Raw genomic sequence first — 6000 nt, forward strand, 5'->3', positions numbered from 1 at the left:
TTATTCAAGGAAACGATTATGTGCGAGGCTTGGCACTCCCTTGTAGTTCATCTGCTTGCTGTCTTGTCTTCTCTTGTGGGGAAGCTTCAGTAGGGAATCTGCTGTAGCCCCCGAGCATGACGGACCCCCTCAGGACTCTACAGCGGGGATAAGAGGAAGAAAGGAGAGGAGAGGACAGAGGGAGGCAGAACATGGGAGCAAAAGAGGAGGAGAGGGTTAGAATTATTAGGTATTTATAGGAAAGTTTTAGGAGGCATGGTTGAGGTGTGGTCCTGTTCCTGAAACTCTGCTACCTTCAATACGAACTGAAACAATCATCTTGGCTGGTTGCAATACAGTTCAGATGAAAGTGGGTGTGAAAGAATACTGCTCTTCCTTCACCTCTCGGCAAGGTGAACAATAACTCACTGATGTACTCGAAGAAAATGATCCTTTTTTAGTGTTTTCATCAGACCTGTCAACCGTCCCATTTCTACCCCTCTCTCCTGCTGTCCTCCTATTTTAAAATATTTTCCTGTAAATCTCCTGTATAGGGTTGGCTCTGATGTTGACATAACCACCTATTCCCCTCTGGTACAGCAGCTGACAGTATGTATAACATTAGCTGTAACATGGAGTGACGAGAAGTCATTCACCCAAACTGCACCCATGAATAAAAGAAGAAGAAGAAGAAGAAGAAGAAGAAGAAGGATGAACGTACCAGGCAAAAAGTCTAAAAGTTTGAGCAAGTATCTCACCAAATGCAAGGAGGCTTATATGTACGTCAGTGAAATTCATGCTTTTGGTAAAATATGATACATGGATTACAAGTAGTCCAGAAATATGTTCACAGCATTTCAGCATTTTTTTTAAAGCCAGTGGCTGCCACGTGGTGATTTTCGCATTGTGTGTACCCTTATAAGGTCTATGTGAACAGTGGGGAGGGTGGTGGGACAGCGCGGGGCGGGGTGCCAGGAAATTTACCAGATTTTTAAATCCCAGTGTTGACAGGGATGATTTTCGTATTTCCATCCATCCATTATCTATCCATTATCTATACACCGCTGAATCCTTTGCAGGGTCACGGGGGGGCTGGAGCCTATCCCAGCCGTCTCTCGAGCGAAGGCAGGGGACACCCTGGGCAGGTCGCCAGCCTACCACAGGGCTACATATACAGACAAACAACCACGCACACCGCTCATTCACACCTATGGACAATTTAGAGTTATCAATTAACCTCAGCATGTTTTTGGACTGTGGGAGTAAACTAAAATAAACAAAACCGTGACACACTTTCACATTACATTCTATTTACACTTCCAACAGACAGAGAAACCATCATTCAGAGTTTTGTTTGTGTCCACCTAATGAATGTAGGTCCAATACTCAACCTAGTTTTACCTCTGATTTGGTCTCCACCATCTCCTGAAAACCATATCTGGCACTTTAGCTGCTAATAGCTGCTTTTGTGCCCCAGCAGTGTTTACTTATTTAAACGTATGCCCTCAAGTTAACTTATGCAAGGGATTTAATATATAAGTGATAATATAAGTTAACATACTTATTTTAAACCAAAACATCTTTTCATGAGACCAAAAAAGACGTTTTGCTGGTTAAACCATGTGATTATTATTGTTACCGTAACGATGAAACAACCATAAGTCACCTGACTTCATCCTCTCCTAAAATTCAGAAAATGCGGACGGCAATAAATGACACACGAAAAGCTTAAAATGTGTCAGCATGACACGCAAAATGTCCTTAAGCATGGCATGCTGTTCATGCACCATCCCATGACGTTAAAAACATTTTGATGAGGAACAAAACAACAACAACCCCTGGAGGCCACAAGGTTAATCACTACACACAGAAGTGTGTTAAGTTTTGGTAGCTCAACAGAACCCAAAAGCAGGACGCTCAGGCAGCTTGATGAAACAAAGAAGGAGTTTTTAATAACACAAAAGCCGATTCCACGAACACAGAACAGGCAGGAACAAAAACTGCGGGAGCAGGAGTAATCCAAAAAAGACAGGAGAAGTTCAGATTACTATACTAGTATCTGACACTGGGATGACACAAGCAAACCAGGCAGGAAGGCCGACAAGAAACTTGAACCATGAACACAGACGACCTGACAACAGACCAAGGCAAAAATCACTGACTAACACAACAGAGGAAAGACCAACAAGGGACAGGTGAAACTAATCCAAACCCTTTCAAAATAAAACAGGAAATAACTCAAACCCAAAACCATGTGGTGGATGGAATGAAGTGAAAATGTTTGCCATGTCAGTATTGGTAAGGCTAGCACAGCCTGCAGCTATGTTCTCCTTGATGGTGGCCATACGCTCGTGGAGGGTGCAAAATAAGTTTCTTTTATGTTGGCAGATTAAGAGTAAATCTTTCATTTTTCTTCCCTATAGATCAAAACATTTTTTGAAAATAAAGTGTTTGCCCTACAGAAGGATGAGTCATTTTTTCACCGACTGCCTATATGAAGCCACAAATCTCTGCTAATCAGCAGCCTCCATTTGAAAATATCGTGATCGACCTGATCTGCCTTTAAAAAGCCACATCTGTGAATTTCCACTGCATCGTCACATGCCTCAATTTGATTTTCAAATGTGTGCTAACACGCGGACAGCCTCAGTCAGCTTTACTGTTCACCTTCTGCAAACCTGATGTGACAGCTTGAGATTTTCCAAAAGCTCAGGCATGTTTTAATGGTCCTAATTGCCCTTTATTGTCGTCTGCTCTGGCCTTTTTTCTCTCTGTGCTGCTCATCAGAAAGGCTGATCAGAGGCAGATAATGAGGGCTATCCGAATGACTGAGTGCAACGCAGAACTGTCTGTCTGGATGATATCACCTTTCCACAGAGGCACAAACGTCTGTCATTTTGAAGACACTCTAATTCAAGGCTAGGGATTATCTAGAAAACATAATTTTAGTGAAAGAAAAGATTTCATGTTATATATATGTGTGTGTGTGTGTGTGTGTGTGTGTGTGTGTGTGTGTGTGTGTGTGTGTTTGATGACAGAAAGCCTCCTGTGTTTGAAGAGGAATGTGACTCTCTCCTGGAAAATCTGAGACAAATTGCTGTGGCCAAACTAAAATAGTGAAACCATGCAGAGGTCCTCGTGCAAGGCTAATTAGACCTCTAAGCTCTGTCCAAAGTCATCCCAGTGTTCACTCATTCACTGCAACCTACAGCACAGACACTTAACTGTGTGATCGGTAAACCCTGCATCCAAAAAAGCCAGTCCTGATGTGAGCAAACTCCAGAAACAGGTGCAATAACAGGAAAGAGAGGGAGCTGTCAATCAAGCACGGTCTGTACAAGAGGTCTCATCAGGCAGCTTCAGTGAAAACACTGGACTGCAGGTGTGTAAGGGTTTATTTCTCAGAGGTTCGATCACACAGTCCAGTCCTAACATGTTGTGAGAGTCATTCCCAAAAACCAACAAACAAAAAGCTCGTATTTGGGGTTTTAACCAAGTTTTCAAGTCAGCTTAGATAAACCTGACATAAAATAAAATGCTAAATTAATATCCGACTGGGGGTGTGGTGTGCACCATGTTTTTTCGATAACTTGTCCCTTTGTTTTTTTGTTATTTTTTTTTGACATTGCAATGGTGTATGGAGCGGTAATGACGCGTTTTTTTATTTTTTTTTCATTTTCTGGGTTCCCCTAGTTTCTCCGCCAACACTGTATTGTTGTTTCATCTGCTGATTTGCAACAGCAGGACTTGAAGCTCTACAAAACATGTTTTTTTCCAGTCCAGAAAAAAGTTGGGATGCTGTGTAAAACAAAATGCAATCATTTGCAAATAGACTGTGTTTATTAACAACGGTCTTAAAAGTGTTCCTGAGCCCATGCAGTAACATCCTTTATACAATCATGTGTTCACAAAGTGGTGAACCTCGCTTGTGAACTAGTGAGCCTTTCATACCTCATCATGATAATATCAACCTTCTTACCTGTGGAATGCTCCAAACTGGTGTTTTTGGAGGATTTTGAGGTTTCTGATGAGGTAAAACATTAAATATGTTGTCTTTGTGCTGTTTTCAATTGAGTATATGAGGATCAGCAAATGATCACATTCGGTTTTCTTTATATTTTACAGTGTCCCATCTTGTTTTTTTATCAGTGTTTAATTTTGTCTGAATATGAACTGGCCATAAATAAGGCGATGACTGAAATCCAATGAACAAGTATGATTTAAATCAACAACTATCCTATCAAGAACAGGTAAACACGAGCATTTGAGCAAGCTTTCAGTGCCAGCTTTTGGCACTTGACAGTTTTCAGTATTTGTTGCTGTGGCCACCTTTCAGTCAGTACTCAACAGGTATGGAGGCTCAATATCCGGCCCTGCTTTTATATGAAAGTGTTGTCTAGGAATCTGTATCACTGCTGGGCTCCACAAACTCATATCAGTTCAAGCTTACTGCCTGTGTGTTTGAGGAAAAGTGTCTTTGGTCCAGCCAGGAGGCTAACCTAATGATATCACTTCACTCCTAACAACATACCTGGATGAAAAAAAAAACCAAAAAAACTGTTTTTATATCAAGTCAGCGAAGCATGCCTGTGGGTATCTATGATACAACTGGTGTGGCCTCCATAATGTTCCATCATAAGGAGTTCTCCACAGTTATCCCTCCAGGTGCCCTGAAAAAACAGGGATTGTTTGTGCTGCTGCTCAGTGCACAGATCAGCCTGCAGCTGACCGGGCAGGACAAGGTCAGAACTCATGGAGCCAACACAATGATTATGATCTAGTTATTGTTTAAGAAAATATAAAATAATGGAAAGGATTTTTGATACTGGCAAAAACAGTATAACTGATAATGAAACCTTTTCATTTTCAGGTTCAAAATTTCACTGAACTGTGAGCTGAGAAAACAACCACATGATGTCGACGAGTCCAGTCAGTAGCTGTTCTGGTGCTTTCAGATATATCATAACGTTGTCATGGATTTTCAGATTTCCATTTGTCTGAACACTTGGGAATTAGTTTAAATGTTTTATTTATTAAAAATAAAATCAATTGCTTTACTTAAGTTACTTTAGAATTTTGGTTCACTTTATACAAACTGAGCCAGAGCTGAATTTCAAGTGTTAGATGACTTTTCTGAGTTTGCCAAATAGCTATCTTTGAGCAAAGCTCATCCTTAGTGCCGTCTCATGTGAGCCCCCAGAACAGCTTTATGTTTCCTCTCATAGCTTCTTCATGTGTGTACAATTGTACTGGAGGGATAAGCAGCATTCCTCTAAAACATACTCCCTCATTTAATGTTTTGATGATGTTGTCTGACATGCTGCTCCAAAACCTGCCATAGCTGTTTAGTTGGACTAAAGCATATGATTCACATTATTTTCATACTCATCAAGGCCTGCAGTGGTCTTGTGACCTGTGTGGGAAGATCTGCCTTCATTATGTTTCTTAATTATTTTTCAATATGCAAGCTCTTATAGAGCTTTTGCTGATTTTGAACTTGCAATACCTCAAATTCACCACAAGGTGGTGGTAGAGGCCTGCAGAAGGCAGCCAGTTTTCAGCAATGATCATGCAGAGGCAGGCGATGATTCAGTGGGAGGACAGGGACCGAGTGCAGATCAATTGAAGCATCTATTATTAGTTCCTCTAACATGCTCCTGGCTTAGACCAGTGCTTCAACCATCATTTCATATCGTTTCACAGGTTAGAATGATGCTCACCTTTCTTTAGAAATCCACCAATTCACCTGTAGAGTGTATTCTCAGGCTGCCTCTGTTGAACACAGCACATGGAACAAAGCCAGCATGCAGTACCTAAGAATCAGTATAATAATACCTCTAAACATGTTGAATTGAGGTATTTAGCTTTCCATTATCTTTGAAGGACATTTGTAAGGGAGTGCTTCCTTACTGATTACTTTCTAATGTCTTGACTATGAATCCAGCTCAGGTATCATACAAAAAACTTTGTTCTGTTTTGTTATTTTGCGCATTTCATTGGCTCAAACCTGAGGTCACGCCA

This window comes from Chelmon rostratus, chromosome 8, assembly GCF_017976325.1.
Source record: "Chelmon rostratus isolate fCheRos1 chromosome 8, fCheRos1.pri, whole genome shotgun sequence".
Taxonomy (NCBI): Eukaryota; Metazoa; Chordata; class Actinopteri; order Chaetodontiformes; family Chaetodontidae; genus Chelmon; species Chelmon rostratus.